This window comes from Quercus robur, chromosome 9 (assembly GCF_932294415.1).
Source record: "Quercus robur chromosome 9, dhQueRobu3.1, whole genome shotgun sequence".
Classification (NCBI taxonomy): Eukaryota; Viridiplantae; Streptophyta; class Magnoliopsida; order Fagales; family Fagaceae; genus Quercus; species Quercus robur.
This window is the reverse complement of record NC_065542.1, coordinates 16,433,800-16,456,354: the sequence shown is the minus strand read 5'-3', so window position 1 is coordinate 16,456,354 and position 22,555 is coordinate 16,433,800. Positions and strand designations below refer to the sequence as shown.

At 32.4% G+C, this 22,555-nt stretch overlaps 1 protein-coding gene and 1 long non-coding RNA gene across 9 annotated transcripts in view; both read left to right on the top strand.

The window, feature by feature from the left end:
• Positions 1–22,555, top strand: part of LOC126700557 (uncharacterized) — a 72,153-nt gene that overhangs the window by 11,449 nt on the left and 38,149 nt on the right. For 3 of the 8 annotated variants that reach the window (XR_007647232.1, XR_007647233.1, XR_007647230.1), the window contains one exon: positions 114–4,144. The exons of 4 other annotated variants lie outside the window; for them this stretch is intronic. The gene's annotated coding sequence lies outside the window, so the exon portion shown is untranslated. Of the gene's footprint in view, positions 1–113; positions 4,145–11,448; positions 13,606–22,555 lie in introns of those variants that run through there. One more of the 8 variants, XR_007647236.1, reaches the window with a different exon arrangement.
• On the top strand, positions 7,876–13,605 carry LOC126700562 (uncharacterized). The gene is made up of 2 exons (XR_007647239.1): positions 7,876–8,062; positions 11,425–13,605. It is a non-coding gene; the product is annotated as an uncharacterized LOC126700562 (long non-coding RNA).

Here is a 22,555-nt window from a genome sequence, read left to right as displayed (position 1 = left end):
TATGGCATTATATTTATAGTATATTTTTGCTATTTGTCTTGAAAGCTAGATTTTTGAGTTATACATAATACCAAATAACATAATTTCATTTTGTCCCGTTTGTGTACTTGCAGCTTGAAAGGGCTTGAAATCCTTTGACATGGACTGAGAAAGTAAGTTCAGTGGCCTTATTTGCAGGATAACATCATCGTTCAATATGTCTCAGAACAGTCTTAAGGTTGATCACTAACACGGTTTCCTTGTCATTGAGATAATGCACAATTTGTTTCTTGTTAAAGTCTAGTATATTGGATATTAAAGATTTCTGGCCTATCAATTCAGTGGGCAGTGTGTATAAGTTGTTATCTAAGGTTTTGGCTAAAAGATTGAGGATGGTGTTGGACAAACTCAATTTTGAGTCGCAAAATTCTTTTGTAGGTGGTAGATAGATTTTGGATTTAGTGCTTATTGCTAAAGAATGTCTTGATAGGACACTGAAATATTGTACTTCAAGAGTGGTTTGTAAGTTAGACATTGAAAAAGCCTATGATCATGTGAATTTGGGCACTTTGTTCTATCTGTTGGAGAGGATGAGTTTTGGGGTTTGATGGAGAGGATGCTTAAAGGCATGTGTCACGACTGTCCGTTTCTCAGTTTTTGTTAATGGATCTCTTATTGGTTTCTTTGGTAGCTCATGAGGTCCAAGACAAGGTGATTCGTTGTCTCCTCTTCTCTTCCTTTTGATAATGGAGTTTTTAAGTTAGATTCAGAATAAAATTAAGGAAGGTGGTATTCTTCAGGGTTTTCATGTGGGAACTGTTAATACTACTGGCATTCGTATTTCCCATCTTCTTTTTGCTGATGATACTAATTTTTTTTGGTGATGCTTCTAGGGAGTAGTTGCTCTCTATTGGGTTGGCTTTGACTAGTTTTCAAGTTTTTACCGGTTTGAAGGTGAATGTGGGGAAAAGTGAGATTGTCCTTGTTGGAGAGGTGAGTAACATTTAAACTTTGGTCAACATTCTTCAATGCAGGGTGGGCAATTTGCCTATGAATTATTTGGGAATGTCATTGGGTACTTCGTATAAGACAATCTCTATTTGGAACCCTATTTTGGAGAGGATGGAGAAGAAGTTTTCAGGCTGGAAGCATCTTTATTTGTCAAAGGGTGGCAGACTCACTTTGTTGAAAAGTAACCTTTTAAGTCTTCCGACTTATTATCTTTCTCTTTTTTTACTATTCCTAAGGCCGTGGCTATTAGATTAGAACGTATTCAAAGGAACTTCTTGTGGGGTTCTTCAGAGGAGTGTTTGAAATACCCCTTGGTGGCCTGGGAAAAGGTCTACTTATCGCTTGAGCTAGGTGGTTTAGGAATTTGGAAGTTGGTGTCTTGTAATTAGGCTTTATTAGGAAAATAGCTTTGGAGGTACAGCCATGAAACCACCCATCTGTGGTGGAGGGTCATTGCCATGAAATATGGGAAGGGGAAAGGGGGGGGCGGGGGTGGAGCACTAGAGTTTGTAGAATGGATCATGGGTGTGGTTTATGGTGAAGCATTAGTGAAGGTTGGGAGAACTTTTCTAAGCACCTGTCTTTTGTGGTGGGTGATTGTTCACATATTCTCTTTTGGCATGATAAGTGGATTCGGGATAATTCTCTTATAACTCTTTATTCTCAGTTATTTGTGTGTTTAGCCAATAAGGAAGCTTGTAGTTATGATGTTTTGAGTCCTCCAGTTGGTGGAAACGACAGAGTTTCGAATTTAAGATTCAATGACTGGGAGTTAGTGGCTTCTTTCTCATTTCTTCACTTGATCCAATCTTGGATTCCTAGGGGTGGTGGTTGTGACAGTCTTTGTTGGAGCCTCGATGGAAGTGGGAAGTTTGACACTTATCTTTTTATCATAAGATTCAAGATGTTACTCTTTCTATTTTCCCTTAGAAGGGCTTTTGGAAAGTAAAGGTTCTTAAAATGGTGGCTTTCTTTATGTGAACAGCAGTTCATGGCTAGATTCTTACTTTGGATAATTTTATGCTTCGTCCTCGCTTTTTGGTGAATCGTTGTTGTATGTGCTATTGTAATGAGGAATTTGTGGATCACTTGCTGATTTTTAGCCCGTTAGCTCATTCTTTGTGGATGTATCTGTTCTAGCTGTTTGGGATTGATTGGGTCATGCCAGGTTCTGCTGTAGACTTATTATTTTGTTGGCATCCTTAGATGGGGAAACATAATTTTGACATTTGGAATTTGGTTCGAGGTTGTTTGATGTGAACTATTTGGATTGAACGTAATTGGTATTCTTTTGAGGATACTAAGAAATCTCTGGCTCAGTTGTAAGATTTGTGCTAACAGACGCTCTTTGATTGGTCTCGGTGTTGGGATCTCTTGGATTGTTCTACTCTTATTGATTTTCTTTTGTCTCTTAGAGTAGTTTAATGTTTCTGTTTGTTCTTTGCTCACTATCGTGAACTATGTGTATCGGGGGCGGGGGCGGGGGCGGGGACTTTCCCGGAATATATTGGTATGATTTTTGATAATAACCTCCTCAATAATGCTATCACACACTTTTATACATCTTTTTGCCACAATTATCTTACATGGTAGATTGTGAGTTGTGGAGAAAAAATGGTAGACCTATGTGATAGTCACAGTGATAGATAGCTAATCACAGTCTATTGCATAGGATAGTTGTAGCAAAGAATGTGGTGCTAACATTATTGTAACCTCCTCGCTATTAGTGTTCCCAAGCCTATAATGAAGTTTGTTTTGGTGGAAATAATTTGAAGTTTGAAAATGTTATGAAGTGATTCTATATCCCGAGTAGGCTGCAGAAATCCTTCCAACTGGTTGTTATCAAATGGCTTCCCGTTGTCAGTTACTATCACTCTTGGTAGTCCAAACTTGAATATATTGCCTATACATAGGGGGTCTATATTGTCAACTCAGAAGGAGGGATATTTCGCTGAAAATTTGGAGAGTCCATCACCTCAAAAAAATATGTAAAAGAGAACAACAATCAGAAAGAAAACCCATCATTTTCCTCATCAAGATACCCTCCTTCCATGGAAAGATCACCTTCAATCCCTTGATCAATCTTGTGCAAACGAGCCCAAAGACCTTCAAAATCACACTCAATCATGCATTTTCTGCATAATATTCAATAGTCCAGATGCTGCCTTTACACCATCTAAATCACTCAGACCAATGCAATTTCATTCACTTTGAATCAGAACTTCAATTCCCTGGTTTTGCTTGGCAAATAAAGATGAATAGTCACCTTGTTGTCTTCATCAACAACAGCCATAAAGGCATCAACAATACGTTTCCTCATTCCACCATAGGGAGAAGACTCATGGATCATCCAATAGAAGTGGGGATCTAGATCTCTCATTAAGAATAGAAATCCTAAAGAAGTTCCACTGCAAATAAGCTTCTTATTAGAAGTAAAATAGACATGTAGTTTTCTAATCAATTCTTATTTGATTAAAATTGTGATATGAATAAGAATGATTTCCATTTGATGTCATGAAATTGAATTGCATATCATGATCAGTTATTGCATCAAATAAGGAACTGATGAACGTGTAGATGATTTCTTGAGAGTATGGTCACGTGTTAAAATTTGTCATCATCTTGCCATACATGAGTAGATATGATCTTAAGAGGGTATTCCATGAGTTTGTTTTCATGGAAAATGAGTTTAGTAAAGATTCATGTAAAGAAAATTATGATAATCTATCAGCATGAATTGGATCTACATTTTATGTTTGATTTTTCCATGCAGTTTTATTCTGTCATTGGTCATGTGAACTAGCATTTGTTTTCAGGGATTCAAGTTCTATTTTTTAATGTAATCTCACATGTTATTTCTTGATTTTTGTTTAATGTAACATCTATGGATGAAATCATTTGACTTGGAGGGATTGTTAACTTAGATAGACCTTCTCATTTTGTGACACAACCTTCAAGCCTAGATCAAAGGATTTAGATGAGTTCACTTCCAATGTAATTTTGCATTTACTTAGTTTGTAATAAGGAATCAAAGCAATGCAATTTTTTCTTTAGTTTGTTACTAGATAAAAGCCGTGTAATTTTCTTCTTCCATCTCTTTGTTAAGATAATGTAATTTTGAATTAGTTAATAAAATACATATTTTATTGGGTTTCTTCATTTTTTCCCCAATAATAATCGACTTCATTCTACATCCCTCAAATTATGCGAATAAATATGGTCATTTGAGCCTCCATTATGAGACTCATTATCTAGGGGAATAGCCAAAAATTGATGTGCTATTGGGTTGTAATTGTCGCACTTTAGCTCATTGAGGTTTACCTGACCAAACAAATTTGCCTCTGGAATCACAAAAAGTGTGGGAATCGACATAGAGAACCTGATTGATCAAACTACTAATTTGCTATAAAATCTTTAATCATAGTACTTGATGGGTAGCTTCGACAAACCAACCCTAGCAGCAGCATTGGAGAAAGTCCATTGGACAACACATGCATTTTTTTTAACAGAAAGATCATCAATACACAAGAAGTTCAAGAAGTAGAAAAGTATTGGTAAAAATCACCATAGTCAATACATAAGAAGTTCAAGAAGTAGAAAAGTATTGATAAAAATCATCATAGTCAAGGACGAAATCACAAGAAATTTGGTTACTTGAAAAGAATTGTAGTGAGGATCAAAACTCATGCTTTATACAACGATAACCTACACCACTTTTTGGGTAAATTTTTTTGTTTTGGCTTTTCATTAGTCGTTTTTTCTATTTATGGTAATTTTTTATTATTAATATTGGGGTAAATTTCAATTCAAAATTTAGAATGAGATCTCACTTATTTTGGGATGTCTCCTTTAGTTTGTAGAATTCAATTTAATAATTTTCTCAATTTGGCATTTTTGGGGTAATTTTTCTTATTATATAGCCTAATTTGTGCTTAATAAGAATTAGAGCTTTCTAGCTAGAGATTTTTTAGGGTTTTTTATTTTTTATTTTTATGGGTCTCCTTGCAACCCTAGGATTTTTTTTTTACATGCATTATAGCCTCCAAGGTGTTCATAAATATCTATATTCATTTACAACCATGCGCAATACTAATGTCAAAAGTACCAACTGTGACCCTCTTTTTAATTTTAAAAAATATATTTAGAAAGGATAATTAAAAAAAAAAAAAAATCTTTTAGAGTTAGAGTAGTAGAACCATTGACATATCAAGTAATAACATTAATATAACAATAAATATACATATACAATTTTTTTTTTTACACAAATTTTCACAACTGCATTGATAGAAAGTTGTCAATAGTAGATGCCTATTACTGACAACTTGATAATTTTAAAAAATGTTTATTTTTAGGGTTATGGCAATAAAAACATCGATTTAATGACATTAATATAACAATAAGTCTACATTCACAACTTTTATCACACAAAGTTTCACAATTGCAGTGATGGCAAGTTGTCAACATTGATTTTTTTTTTTTTAAAATAAAAAAAAGGGTTAAGGGCAATAGAACCATTGACATAATGGCATAAGCAACTTTTTCACATTTTTTTTTTCATAATTGTAGTAATAGTTGTTAATAGAAAATAATAGCATACACAACTTTTTCACTTTTTTTTTTTTTTTTCATAAATGCAGTGATCGTTGTTAATAGAAAACAAGAAGAACGTGTTAATGGTAAGTCAATATAAAAATGAATAAAACTTCTTTCTTTTTTAGTAGTAGGCCATATGCTTGCTAGAACCAGCAAAATTAAGACTGTATGAAAAAAAAAGGGTTAGAAGAACATTGGCTTGGTTAGACAAATTGCTCACTAAGGATGTATCTTATATTACTGTATCGAATGAAATTACTTTAATAAAATGGTTAGTTTCAATTTTAGAAAATGGCAAAACTTAAGTATAGTATTTAGGTGCTGTTTCGTAAGTTTCCTTTTTAAAATTTAGTTATGTGGTTACTTAACTAAAAATACACTTCTATTTCATGCTTAATTAAAAATACACTTTCATTCAACGAGAAAAAAAGCCACATAGTTGAATTTTAAGAGATGAACCTAAGAAATAATACTTAAGGTACTGTACTTAAATTTTACTTTTTAAAAAATATATATAACTAATAATCAATAATAACTTGCTTTTTTTCCCATAAAAAATAATAATAACTTTCTATCTTCTTTTTTTTTGAAAACAATAATAACTTTCTATCTTAGTAAAGTTATAATAAATGTTTTACACATAGCATTATTCTTAATATAAAGGAAATAAATAAAAATATATTATAATACTCTGATTGGAAACCATTAAAAGGTTTAGAATAATTTATAAGATTTTTAAAAAAAAAACCTTTTGATAAAAAGAAAAGAAAAAAATTTTTACCAATAGGAGTAGGAGTAGGAGAATTATGCACAAAGTTCATGGGTCAAAAAAAAAAAAAAATTTATTTGAGAGAAGTCCTTGGGTTAATTTAATTTTGAACTAAAGTTCACTTTTTGTTTCCCTTATTTTAATTATTTGTTAGAAAGTGAAAATATGGTATGGTTAGTTTTTTTTAATCTTCCTATAATATTTCTCTATAAGTTTAAAATTAAAAGAATATATGTATATATTTGATCATTAAGGTTTGATTTATATCCTAATTTAATATTTAAAGAGAAGAAAAGGGTAGAGAAAATGGTAAATAGCTCAATTGAAGAAAATGTTTTTTTTTTTTTTTGAGAGAAAGTTTCAACCTATGATGTCCGCTCCTGATAATAGCTCTTTATCATCAAACCAAGACATCAATCAGTTTTTGGTGTAGGCCGGGGGATTAAACTCCAGATTTCTTATACAACCATCAGAGATTTTACTAGTTGAGTTAATTAGAACTCACAAAAGAAAAGGTATCTGAGTATTTTTAATTGAGTACCAAGAGTTCAAATTCTCGACCTACAATTATTAAAAAAAAAAAAAAAACATTAAATCAGTCCTTCCGTTATTTTCCTGTTAAATTGCTTGATTATGCGGTCACTAAAAGCTGAGGTGGAATTATTTTATTTTATTTTGTTTTCCTAATTTTACATGGCTCTAAACGTAGACACGTAGGCAGCTGTTTTAAACTTACAAAGAAAAAGAAAAAGGTTGCAAATAATCCCAACCAAGTAAAATCAAACCCCAACCCCACACTCAACCACCACCCAATAAGCGATAAGCATCCATTAAAATACTATATACGAATATGTGGAAAAAAAAAAAAAAGGAAAACTATTAGTTCACATTAATTATAAGATTTTTAAAAATTATTTGTTTATATTGAGCTATCAATATAAAATTTACATTATAAATTAAAATTGTACATTTTTATTTAATCTACAGTATAAATCTTACATAGTTCAATACAAACAAATAATTATCCAAAAAACATAAGAAGTCCATTTGGGAATGACTTTTTAGGCCATCTTTTTCTTTTTTTCTTTTTTTAAAGCTAAAGTACAATTTTTAAAACCTTATATATACTTTAATATATAGCAAAAATAATAATCAACAAACAAAAAAAATTAAAGTGTGTATTTGATATTAGTTTAAAAAGTCAGAATTTTTTACTATTTTACTTATTTTTATTATTATTTATAGATTTTATTACACTTTTTAGTACTATTTATAGGTCCCATTGTATTATTTAACTACTTTTTAACTTTATCTATAGTACTTTTAATAAAATATTTTCAATTTCATCTTAATAAACAGTTGCAAACAAACCCTAAATATGCCCACGCTACTTTATATTAATTTCTATAGAGAGTTACAGGTGTAACTTAAAAAATCTTAATCTTATCCCAAAAAAAAAACCTTAAAAAAAAATATCCACTTGCAAGAATATCTTTCAAAGGTATAGTCATATATATGTATAAATATCCCACCATTGTAGTAACTTAGAAAGGTCAGTGTTCTTCTCAAAAAAGGGAAAAAAAAGAAACAAAAAGAAAATCATTCAGTCAGATTTGTCACAAATTTTCCTCAAAATGCTAGTACTTCATATTTGGCACAATTTTTGCCTTCTGTCTGGAAATTTTGAACATTGAAGGCCGAAAAGTTCAGGTATTTAACTATATATGGATAGAGCTTTTTGAAGGAAAAAAAAAATGAAGAAGCTTTTTTTGTTTTTTGTTTGTATTTTTCTTAACTACTCCCCCAACATCCTTCTCGTATGTGGGGTAGTTGTGAACTGTGAAGTGCACTGGATCGTTTTTTTTTTACCCATATGCTTGAATTATTTTTTTAAATTTTTTTGATGAAGACCCATATGCTTGACTAACTACAAGAAGGTCTGCTGGGTGTATTTTTTGAGATTTGCTTTTTTTGTGTTGAAGAGTATGATAGGATATACCCATGAACAAGTATCAGAGAGTGTAATCCTAGTTACATGTTTCATACTTAGCAACTGGAACTTTTCAGAAAACGAGCACAGTTTCCTTCTTAGCACAATTACTCTGCGTTGGTTCAGCTTAAAGAAGCAAACTTGCTTGTTCAGCACAGCTCTAATGGCTCTATAAGGCCTAATGAACAAAGTAATGTGGCAAGGCTACATAGGAGTGCCTACAATGGAGAGATTTTCTAAATCCTCATTGGTGCCCAAAATTTTTTATTATAAAAAATCCTACTCTTTGCATGAAAATTTTCAATTAAGGCATCTAGTGCACTACATCTTCCTCTCACGTAAAGTGGAGCCCATAAATTGACCCATCCTTGTGTAAGAAGAAAGTAGCGAGTAAGGTGTACAGAGTAATTTCTCCCACGCTTTCTTGTGGTTCAATTTATATATTATTAAAACTCAAGTTTTGCATGCTTCTCTCTCCCAACCCCCCTCCTCTTTCATCTTCTCCCCCACAATCCACAACATAAACACTTCTTGACCATAATAACCTAAAGATTCAGACGCTTAAGAGTTGCAGTGAACTAGGCCCTTTGAGTATCTTTATGTTCTTGCTCTTTTTTGAGCAAATCTTGCTAACATATATAGGTCTCTTAAGCACGAATGGCCTCACAATCCCAATCATGAAAACTACTAGTATGTATTTCTTATTAACAAAAATTCTTTGTTGTGCTATACATCCTATAAAAAGAGAGCCTAGTACCTCATGAAAAAGCACAAGTTCATTGGGAAACCAAACACTCTCTATCTGGACTTTTCCAAAACACTGGATAGAACTTAAAAGTAGCTTAATACGAAGCATACACAGCACAACCAGCCACCAAGAAAAATGCTAATTAGCAGCACAAGCATCTAATTCTTCTATGTAGTTAACTACCTAATCTGCAGAGTTACAGATTTACAAACCCAGCACATAGAGGAAGCTCATCCAATAGTTAGTTCAAGAACAAGAACAAGAACAAGAACAATAACCAAGGCAAAGCAAGACAAAACACACATACATACATACATACATAGATTCAATACAAAAATACAACCATTTTTCAAACACCATAGTGTTTAGTTATATGTATAACTCCATTACCCATCTCCATCATTACCTGATTCATCCGAAGACGACTTTGACTGAATCCTAGGCGGACTTAATTACAAGCATCTCCCTTCCTGCCATATCCACCACCAAACTTGGCATGTTCAACGACGCTTCTTCGTCAATGAACCCTTCCTCGGTTCTTTTACGATGTGTGGTTTCCTGATCGGCACTACCACTCTCCGGCGATCTCTGCATCCTCGCCTCCGCCGCACACGGCGCGGCGGCGCCATCGAAGCCGGTTTCTGACACACAAAAAAATCACATTTGGGAAGCCCAACTCCGAATCTGGTCCCTCCAAAGCCGCCGCTGCTGCCATCTCCTTCGTCGGGTACGTGCCGAGCCAAATGCGCGTGGTTTTATGTGGCTGGCGTATCTCTGATACCCATTTCCCCGCTCCGGCTTCGATCGAGAGCCCATGTATTTCCTGTGCTCAGTAGTGCTGGCCGATCCCGAAAACTCTTCCGATACCGAATCGGTGGCTCGACGGCGGTGGTTGTAGAGCTTGAAGTAGCTGCTGTGTTACTGCTCAGAGTGGTCTCTCCCACCGGCGCAAGTTAGCGGGGACAGGTAGGTCATTTTTGCGCACGGTAGCAGGTTTCTTTTCTGGGCCAGTTTGCATCTACTTTCTTTCTATAAGCGGATAGGGTTTTGTTTTTACTTTTTTTTTTATTTTTTTTTGTTTTGTTTTTTTTGGAGAGCTTTTTACCGCTTGCCTAGCCTTCCATGTCAGGGTTTCCCAACTTTGATTTACAGTCTAGGGTGTATGATTGATACACCCATGTGATTTTTTTTTTTTTTTTTTTTTTTTTTCTTTTTTTGGTTGGGGGTGGGGAGGGTAAGACAAGCATAAAAGGTTATCAAGTGAATCTACATGGGTACCTTGTTTTTATATTTTGCATTGTCATCTGAAGGAGTCATCATCCATCTGCATGAAATTAATGGAAAATAAATTCTCTACCTTTAAAACAAATTTAAAGGTGTACACAACACCAGGTTGTTTAAAATTGACGGTTTGAACATGATTAAATTCAAAAAATAAAAATAAAATCTTAACCGTAAAATTGACAAAATAGAGAAATTTAATTTGGTTATTTATGTGTGTAGTGGCATATATATATATATATATATACCCCATATAATTAGCAATTGACAATAGGCACTAATATCTTTTCACTTGTTTTTCTAGAAATGACCATCCTAACTAGCTAGGCTAACCTTATTGTAACTCTTCCCTCCATATGCAATGTCGGTCAGGGGCAAGGTCTTCACTCTTGAAGACATCTTGCATCACTTTGCTTGAATTCAATGAACCTTAGAACACCTTTTAACACTAGCACATATAATAAAACTGAGGGCAAGATACAAAAATAGCCAACATTTATGCAGGAAATTGATTTTATAAAATTCAAGGTCTATCAGAGAGACTAAAAATATTAGGCTGGAATTATTACAGAGTTCAATATTAGGCTGGAATTATATACTCTTCCAATGATGGTGAGCTTGGCCAACAATTTCTTTCAAATATGTTTTCTTTGAGTGGGATTGGGTTTTTTTGTAATGTTGGTTGTAGCAGAAACTTGGGTAAGCCTTAATTTTTTGTGCATCTTCATTTTGTGCCTTATGAAAACTAGTTACTGAAAATCGTAAGGGCAGTGTAGGTCTACTGCTGGTGATTTTTTCCTCAAAACTCTCCAGATATTAACCGCCCCTCTTTGTGATGAGTTATTTAGAGCATCTTGAATTCTTGATTTACAAATTTTTTTTTCTCTAAACTTTGAGCTGCTTGAAAAGTATCTGAAGAAGTTGGTGCTCATATTTCTGGTCATATTGATTGTTGTTTTAGCAATTATGGCATTATATTTAGCATATTATTGGTATTTTGTCTTTAAAGCTGTCTGTTTGAGTTACACATAATTCCAAATAACAGATTTTCAGTTTGTCCCATTTGTGTTCTTGCAGCTTGAAAGGGCTTGAAATCCTTTGACGATGGACTGAGAAAAGTAAGTTTGGTGGCCTCAGTTATTCATGCGATAACATCATCGACTGATATGTCTAGGAGCAGTCTCAAGGTCGATCACTTACACAGTTTCTTTGTCATTGAGATAAACCAATTTGTTCCTTGTTTAAGTCTAATATATATATACGTATTAAGGGGAAAAAAAAGAACTTTCTGGAAATAAAACTGGTTTGATTTTTTGATAATAACCTCCCTGCTATTATTGTTCCCATGCCTATATTGAAGTTTATTTTGGTGGAAATAATTTGATGTTTGAAAATGTTATGAAGTGATGACTCTATATCTCGAATTGGCTGCAGATATCCTTGAACTGGTTATCAAACGGCTTCCCATTGTCAGTAACTATCACTCTTAGTAGTCCAAAGTCCAAATCTGCATATTATGGATTTTCAGGCGAAAATCCTTGGTGATCTTTTTAGTTATTGTAGTTGTAGGTGTGTCTTTCACCCACTTAGTAAAGTAGTGACTAATTATTACTGCAAGAGTAATATTACAGATACAAACTATTTTACAACAACTCTTCTCACTTATTGTAGTTGTGGCTAACTTCTTACTGGTTTTCATGTTCACAACTAATATCATTTTTTTATTTATCAATAACCACTTATCACATCAGTAGTTTGTAAAAAGGTTTGTATCTTTAGCATTACTCTTACCACAAACTTCATCTATAGATGGGGTCTATTATGTCAACTCAAAAGGAGGAACTTTTGGCTGAAAATTCAGTCTACCATCAGTCATCATCTCTGAAAAATGTCCATAAGAGAAACAACAATTCTGAGAGAAAATCCATCATTTTCCTCATCAAGATACCCTCCTCCTTCCATGGAAAGATCACCCATCAATCTCTTAAGCAAACTCATGCAAACATGAGCCCAAAGACCTCCAAAATCACATTCAATCATGCATTTTTTGCCTAGAATTCAATAGCCCAAATGCTTCCATTACACCATCAAAATCACTCAACCTACCATAAGACCATTAAAATCACTCAGCCCAAATGCTATTTCAGTCACCTTAGATCAAAACTTCAACCCTAGCTAGTTTTATTTGTCAAATAAAGATGAATAGTGATCCTGTTGTCCTCATCAACAACAACCATACAATACATTTCCTCGTTCCACCATATGGAGAAGACTCATGGATCATCCAATAGAAGTGGAGATCTGAAAGTGGACGAGATCCATCTTTAAGAATAGAAACCCTGAAAAAGTTCCACCGCTAAGATTCTTATTAGAAGTAATACATGCAGGTAGTGATGAACATTTAGATGATTTCTTGAGAGTATGGTCACCTGAGTTAAGATTTATCATCATCTTCCTTTTTTTTTTTTTTTTTTTAATTTTTAATTTTTTTTTAAGACTGAATTTCTATTTTATCATAATCTAAGTGTATATGTGTGTGAAGCTCTTCCTAAAAACTTGAACCTTGACTCTTGTCCTCCCACATCTCATAAGCACTTATACTTGTGAAGTGACCACTGCACCAAGAGTGCGCGGTGGCGATTTATCATCATCCTTATTCCTGCCATACATGAGTAGATATAACCTTAATTAGGCGGTTCTTTTTAAAAATTAGGATAACCTATCAGTGTGAATTGAATCTAGATGTTTATGCGTGATTTTTCTATATTTAATTCCTTATTGGTCATGTGAACTAACATTTGTTTTCAGGGATACAGGTTTTCTTTTTTTAATATGTAATCTCACGCGTTCTTTGTTGATTTTGTTTAATATGTGATATGACATATATGAATGAATTTGACTTGGAGGAATCGACAGTTTGCCATTAATTACAAGGAGACATCTTCAGATTGGGCAAGATTAATATCTAAGATAGCCTTCAAGCCTAGATCAAAGGATTTAAAAGATTTGTTCATTTCCAATGTAATTTTGCATTTTCTTAGTTTTTACTAAGGAATCAAAACAATGCAATTTTCTTTTTCTTTTTTCTTTTTTTTTTTGGGTAACCAATGCAATATTTTTTCTCTAGTTTGTAACAAGGTAAAAGCCATGTAATTTTCTTCTTTCATATTTTTGTTAAGATAATGTAATTTTGGATATTAGTTAATAAAATACCTATTTTATTGGGATTCTTAATTTTTTTTCTCAATAATAATCAACTCCAATTTACATCCCTCAATTTAGGGGAATAAACATGGTTGATTGAGCCTTTATTATGAGACTCATTATCTAGGGGAATACCTAAAAATTGTGGTGCTATCGTGTCTTGCTTGTCACATTTTAGCAAAGTATTATCATGAACCATATATATGGGTACGACTCTTTCTTATGTCCAAGTCTAAAGACATTCAAAGCACATGCTTTCACCACCGTGCACTCTTGGTACGGTGGTCACTTCATAAGTATAAGTGCCTGTGGGGTGTGGGGAGTAAGGGCCGGGATTCCAGTCTCCAGGATGGAGTTTCACACATATATACACTTAGGGCACGTTTGGTATACTGTAATGATTATTACATGAGAATAGGAATAAATATTACAAGGAATACATTAAGTTGGAATGTAATAAGTATTACTTTTCATTAGTTTGGTGACCATTTAAGAATAGAATCCTGAATATGCATCCACAATTTAGTAGAGTATAAAAAGAAGGTGTAATTATATCATTTTTAAGTCAAATTTCCTAAAATACACTTATTTTAGGGTGTTCAAAATAGAGCTAATAATTAACAAGAAGGAAAATTTATTTTCTTTCATTTTGAAGATGTGGCAACTAATGGCTTTTTAGGAAATTTTTTTATAAAGTTATTACATAAGGTGAAGGAATAAATATTCAGTACTTTTGATAAGAAATAGTTATTCCTCATTTTGAAGAATAGTTATTCATAAGGAATAACTATTCATTGTAATAAAAATATAACCAAACAACTGAATAGTTATGTTATAGGAATATTTATTACATTACAGTGTCTATTATAGTCTACCAAACGTGCCCTTAGATTGAGCTTCAAAGCAATGCAATTTTTTTTTTGGGTAACCAATGCAATATTTTTTCTCTAATTTGTAACAAGGTAAAAGCCATGTAATTTTCTTCTTTCATATTTTTGTTAAGATAATGTAATTTTGGATATTAGTTAATAAAATGCCTATTGTATTGGGATTAATTTTTTTTTTCTCAATAATAATCAACTCCAATTTACATCCCTCAATTTAGGGGAATAAACATGGTCAATTGAGCCTTCATTATAAGACTCATTATCTAGGGGAATACCTAAAAATTGTGGTGCTATCGTGTCCTGCTTGTCACATTTTAGCAAAGTATTATCATGAACCATATATGGGTATGACTCTTTCTTATGTCCAAGTCTATCACATTCAAAGCACATGCTTTCACCACCGTGCACTCTTGGTACAGTGGTCACTCCACAAGTATAAGTGCCTGTGGGGTGTGGGGGGCAAGGGCTGGGGTTCAAGTCTCCAGGAGAAAACTTCACATACATATACACTTAGATTTAGCTAGAGTAGAAATTTCATCTTATATAAAAAAAGAAAAAAGAAAAAAAAAAAGCACATGCTTTCAATACCAAATACAAATTCAGTTGGGCATATTTTGCAATATTAATAAAGGTTCTGAATGGCTCATTGAGGTTTACTTGACCTAACAAACCTACCTCTAGAGTGGTAGAACCACAAAAAGTGCTAAATCGACAGAGAACCGGATTGATCAAACTACTAATTTACTATAAATTCTTTAATCGTGGTACTCAATAGGATCAAAACTCATGCCTTCTACGACGATGACCTACACCACTTTTCGAGTAAACTCCTTTGTTTGGGCCTTTAATTAGTCATTTTTGCTATTTATGGTCATTGTTCTATTATTATTGGAGTGAATTTCTATTTAAATTTTAGAATAAAGTCGTGCCTATTTTGGGATGTTTCCTTTAGGAAGTAGGATTTAATTTTGTAATTTTCTCAATTTTGCATTTTTTAAAGAATTTTTTCTTATTTTCCAACTTAATTTTGTTCTCAACACGAATTAGAGTTTTTTAACTAGGAGTGTTTTAGGGTTTTTTAAGTCTTTGGCAATCCTAAGACTTCTTTTTTGTATTTACGTGTTATGTTTCTTATGGCTTTCGCTTGTATAAATAAGAATTGCCATAAGGTTTCCAAAAGTAACGAGACTTGGAAACAATATATATACCTTTACTAGTACCAAGAGAGACAAATTAAGTTCAGGAGGGCCTTGATTCAATGTTTCTGCTCTTTGGATAGCTGGAAGACGAAAACCCAATTTTGTCTTCATCATCAAAGACCTGGTTTTGATGCATATCAAGGCTCCTGTTATACAACCCAGAAGCTTAATTATCTCTGTAGCTAGTAGTGTCCTTAGTTTGATCCCTCAACAAAGCCACTAGCCTTTGAGGCTCCAACTTCCCTGTCTTTAGTTCTTTTGGTACTTCTCTGCAAACTATATGCAACCTCAACAAAGCTTACCTCTATATGAAGTTTGCCTTTTATTAATATTTTTCTTTTCTTTTTACGTATAGTTTTTGGGACCTCTGTGATTGCCCTGGGTGGCCATTTCAATAACTACACAATATTTGTTTGTGTGGGTGTAAGGATGGGTGATTTGTGATCACACTATAATATAACGACACTTTTACGTATGTAATATCTCTGTTTGATGGATGGTGTTGCTTGAAAAAGAAGCCGCGTGTTATATATTTAAAGAAAAATTGGTATTTGGGCTTACTCATCATTACTTGGCCCAAGCTAAGCTAAAGTGACGGCCCAGGAATATTGACGTCCCACTAATCGAAATGGAGTTCTTCATGACAACCTACTTCAAAAACTTTTGAAGAAAACTTAGTCGGGATCTGGTGAACCCTAGAGACCAAAGCGGAAGGAGACAAAAAAAAAGGACCCTCCCTCCACTAAAAAAGACTTATATAATTGCAAATTCGCAATAATGACAGCAAGAATCAAATCCGGGACAGTCTCAAACTCTCACCGACCAAAAATCATGACCCTGAAAATGAAATGTTGGGAATAGAATCCCAGTCCAAAGATTCCCCCCTTAAAGGAACAAAAATCCACAAGAATAGAAATGAATCCTCAACATACATGGGATTTGTGTTAGAGAAATATTATATTAAGTCTTCCGTAGGAAATGAAAGAAATACTGTACGAGTTTATATGATCATAGGCTGGATATTGAATTGAGCTTAGGCATGTGCGGGTTAGACCCTCTTATCCAAATAATAATATAGGGCAAACTACATATTTAGTTCTTATCTTTTGTATCATATTTTAATTTGATCCCTAATACGTCAATGCAGTTTCAATTTAATTATTGCTATTATCTCTTAGATGAAAATTTCTGATGTGGCAAATAGTCAAAATAAAAATTTAGTTCATTGCCACATCGATGGAAACTAATTTTTTTTTTGGCTGCTAGTCACGTCTACAATTTTCATCCAAAAGATAATGGTAGTGACTAAATTGATACAACACTGAAATGTTTAGACCAAATTAACACATTGAAAGGTTAGAGACCAAATTTAAATATGGTATAAAGAACATGGACTAAATTTAAATATGGTGTAAAAAATAGGGACCAAATATGTAATTTATCCAATAATATTTTATTAATAGTTCAGTTTAGTGAGCATTTCATTTATGATGGCGTTTAAATTTGTGTATTGACCTATTGTACTAAGGATAAAATTTAGTTACAAAATTTGTTGTAAACTAAAATTACAACCTTAATATCTTTTTTTTTTTAGAGGTGAATTTTAACAAATCCACTATTGAATTACATTTTCTTTTTATATCTTCCATGCTTGCAAAATTTTTAGAAAATTAAAGATTAATAACTATGTTATCAATAAATTTTTTAAATTGTAAGGTTTTATAGTTTAAAATTATGCATAAAATATAAGTTTATAAATTATATAGTAAATAATATTTGATTGGCATAAAATTTAACATGTGTATTAAGAGTTTAAAGGAAGTTTTAGTTTTAAACTACAACTAATTTTGTAGCTAAATTTTGTTCTTGTACTAATTAATTTGAGATAATATATGAGTTCATATGCATATGGATTGAGCTTAAACATATATGGACTAAGCCCGCTTATTTAAATAATAATATTTTATTAATAGTTCAGTTGGCTGAGCATTTTATTTATAATGATGATTTTTTTTGAGGGAATTTATGAATTATGATTATGATTAGATATGTGTATTGCACTGATTAATATGAGAGAACTCTAGTTCTCTTGTCAACAAAATCTTTAGTCAGTGGATTGCTATCCAATAATAGTCTTAAGGTTAAATCATATCTTCTCTTCTCTTTCACAAATTAAACTGGAGATGATCAATATGCTACATGGATGACGGATGATGCATGATAGATATGTGAACTATACTTTACCTTTTAATAATAGTAAAGCAAAGTAAAAGCAGGCACTTCATTCGCCGGCTCATGGGTGGGTTTGTGATGAGAAGACAGCCTTTGCTTTACTCGTCATCCATGATGAATTACATTCTCTTGTTAGCAATGATGCTATCATTTTGTTTTTTAAAAAATTATTCTAACCCGGATAATTTAATAGTGTATCAAATTAAACTATATGGTTTCAAAAATAACAACCAAAATTCCAAAGTTTTTTCATTTTTATTTTTGTAAGTCCAAACACGTACAATTCCATTCTATCTAAATGAGTTCCTATTTAATTTCAGTTTTTGGTATAAGCGAAGATTGGACTTCAGATCTCTTATACAACCATAAAAAATTTTACTGGTTGACCTTAGGAATCTAAACCGTAGTTGATCTTAGGGATCTAAACCGTATGTATCAAAAATTCACATTAAAGAGAAAAGGTGGGGTTTGCTTTCTTTTTCACTTAAGTTGAACCAATCCTGTGAGAAAAAAAAAAAAAGAAGAAAAGTTGAACCAATCCAATGCCATCATATATGTCGACAGCCGCATATTATATGCCGACAGCCGCAGAATTCTAAAAACATATTCAACTAATCATCCCACCCATACCTTAAAAGAATTATTTATCTATAACATAATGATCATGGTCTACTTATGTTTTTTTAAATTTATTATTCTTTTTTTTTTTGTTGCTAAAAATAGATTACTCCTTTTATATATTTTAGTTATCTTTAACATTTGTCTCCTTTTGGTCAAAATTCTCTTTAAGTTCTCAATATCTTCAGCAATAATCCTATTTTGGTAAGAAAACACAGTCAATTTGTCTTTCCAACCATGCATCATTACTTCCATCAATCTTTACTATTCTCATCATGTGTTTTGAATGAAGAGCTAGCAGCAAAGCAGAACATTCGTAGCTTGCTTCACATGTGACATGCTTTAAGAAAAAGCAATAATTTTTAGGAGGCGAATATTCTAATGCAGTGTGGTGGGTATGCAAAACGTGCAGGGGTGGCTTGATGCATTTTGGGGCCTAAGGCGAAAATTGATTATCTTATTTTAGTTGTGAAATTACTACTAATTAATATGAACTACGTTGATTTTTTTTCTTTTTTTAGAAATTTTATAAACAGAAATAATTTGACAAAATTTTTCATACTTGTTGATGTGGTAGATTGATAGTGGTAAGTTGGTAAGTAAAAGAATGATGTTAGTGGTAGACTTTGATGAAAACTAGTAAAAGTTTGCTAACCAAACTCTTATTATTATTCTTTTTTTTTTTAGAAGTGCAACATTTACAATATTTTTTTACAACAAATCCTAGGTTTTAAGTTACTTTTTGTTTTCTATTTGAAGATATCACTATAATTATTTTTTTGCCATCAATAACAAGCTGTAACAACCTGTTGCTTAGCATTAGTTGTAAAAAGTGCTGTGAAAAATATTGTGGATGTTGCATTTTTTTCTATTTTTTATTTGTTTTTCAACTGCTAAAAAAAAATTATTTTATTTATTGATTATAAATAACCCTATTGTTTAAAATTTGGGGGCCTTTTTTTTACTTGGGGCCTTAGGCGACCGCATCTCTTGCTCCACCATTCAGCTAGCCTTGAAAACGTGTGAGTACAAGTTTGACTTTAATATTTTAATATTCAACGACAAAAAAGACTTTCAAATTTTCACCATACATGATATTTTGGTTTCCTATGCTTCTGCTGCTCTGGATGTGATACTGACTAGACTACAGTGACATACACTAATTAATTATTTGTGTTTAGAATTAGATTACAAGAGCATCCACAGCAATGGAGCTAAAAATTTAGCTATTTAGCACCACAAAAAGTCACTTTATCTATTTTACCTACTCACATGCTACAGTAGTGGATTTATTTTAGTTTTCAACACAATAAAATAATATATCTACTATAATAAAATAATATATCATACTGTCAAAAAAACACCACAAATGGCACAATCCACAACCACGGCCAACGAAGAACAACCACCCACGACCACCCAACAACAACTAGCAAGCCAAGACCATCCACAACCATTGCCAAAAATCCAACAGATCTGAGCTTGATTTTCAAACCAAGAGTGTTGAACTAGCACCTTAGACCACCATCAAACCCACCATTTGAGCTTGATCGAGAGAGAGAGAAGAAACAAGACCAAGGGGCACAAAACCCACCATCAAACCCAGACCATCGTCGAACTAGACCAGGCAACGCCGATCACGCCATTGCTGACCCACTGACCCACGCCATCCACGAAACCCACCGACCCACGCCATCGCCGATCACGCGAAAAGAAGAGAGAAAAGATAGCATAGAGAAGGAAGAGAGAGGGCTGAGACTCTAAGTCTGATGAAAAGAAAGAGAAAGAAGAGAGAGAGTAAGAGAATATTTTAATGGAAAAGAGAGAGAAAAGTTAAATAAAATATATTATTATTTTTTTAGCTTTAGAGCTACAGTGCACAGTTATAGATGGATGTGCACTGTAGCTGAAGATGTAAAAATTTTACCTATAGCTCCATTGCTGTAGAATGGTTTTTAGGTATTTGAGGTGATAAAAATATCAATATGGATTTTTAGCACCACTGCTATGGATGCTCTAAACTAGTTTTTTAACTGTAAAATAATTCTTTTTGTGTTTAGGACTACACTAATTGTGTGTGTTTAAGCTTGCTTTTATGAACAGTCTAACACTCTAACTTTGTCTGATTTTTTCGTTCAACTCAGGTAAGTAGGCCGAGAGGATTTTGGATCGATGAACTTAAAGGTCAGTTTACATAAAATTAATTCAATCTACTCAATAGGATTGTAAAGATCGAGTTGAATTTATGTTTTTATTTATTTTGAAAGTTACTACAATAGGAATCAGATTTGAATCCTAATTTTTCTTGTAAAGAAAAGAATAGAAAAATGCTACTTAGATACAAGACTCTTGTTAACTGAGTCAAGTTTTGAAAGTTCAATATTAATTCATTCTATTTTATTTTAAATACAAGTTGAGTTTGAGTTTATCACCAAGCTAGATTATGTGTAGGGGCGTACATGAGTCAGGTTGGAGAGTTCTTTTAACCCTGCCTGACAAGGTCGACTTGATAAATTCTTAAATCAATCCAACCCGTAACATGTATAAAAACCACCCTAACCCAACCCACATGGGACGTCGGATTTGGTCAATTGTGCCAAATGAGTTGAAAAAACAAGCAACCTAAACCCAAGACTTAAAATAAAATTCCAACCTAACCCAACATAAAGCATCAAGTTTGGTTGGGTTGGCTTGGTGGGTTGGATGCACACCTTTTTTATTTTTTATTTTAACAAGAGGCACACCCCCTAATTATATGTCTAAGCTTTCCTCATTTTCTTATAAAACAAGCTCGAATATGCTCACTAGTTGCTTGATTAAATTATCATTTCCACATATATAGTAAACATCACAACTAAAATTGTTACCCATTCACAAATCTTTGCTAATAATTAATAAATAAATTATAGTTGATATTAAATTATTTGAGTTAGTTCAATAGAGTGTATGAATTTATAAAAACTAGACTCACCAATTTTGTATTGTTTTATGAAATGAAATATTTATATTATCAGAGATTGATTATATGAAAAAATTACTATAAAAATTACCAAAATAGTTTGTAATCTCATGAACTTAATTACAAAAATACACAATTTAATTTTCAATTTATATAAGTATATTTTTATACATGCATATATATAATATTGAAATTGAGTCTCATACTCAAGATTTTTTTTACAAATATATTAGTATGTTTTAACTTGACTTGTTTAATAGTTGAACTTAAATATAAACTTGAATTTGGCTTGCTTGCAAAATAAATAATCATAAATAAGAATTTTCTTAAGCCGGGCCTATCTGTTCATAAATAGTTGTATTCATTTACAACCATGTGCACGACTAAGGCCAAATGTCACCAAATGTGGCTCTTTTTGAAGAAAAAAAAAACTAGAAAGGATAATTTTAAAAAGAGTTTCTTTTTAGAGCTAGGGGATGTAGAACCGTTGATATGATGACATTAATATAACAATAAATCTACTTATACAACACAAATTTTTGCAACATGCCAAGTGCAGTGTTGAAAAGTTGTCAGTAGTAGATGTATACTAATGACAACTTGATAATTAAATAATAATAAAAAGTTAGGGTTAAGGGAAATAGAACCATTGACATAATGGCATATGCTACTTTTTCACAAAATTTTTCATAAATGCGGTGATAAAAATGTTGCTAATAGAAAACAATAAAAAGATGCTAATAGTAATTGGTAAGTGCATGTGAAAATAAATAATAACTTATTTTTTTATAATAATAATGAATAATAACTTGTTATCTTAATAAAGTTATAAATAATGTTGCACCTATGAAGCTATAAACCTATAACATTATTCTTAACATAAAAGAAAGAAATAAAAATATATAATAATATACTATTGGAATCATTAATAATTTTAGAATAATTTGTAAGAAGTATATATATTTTTCCCCTTTTTAAAGCTTTTAATAAAAAGAAAAGAAGCAACGTTATGAGTAGGAGAATTATAGACAAAGTACATGCATGGGTCAACTTAATTTTGAACTAAAGTTTTTCCTTTCTTTTAA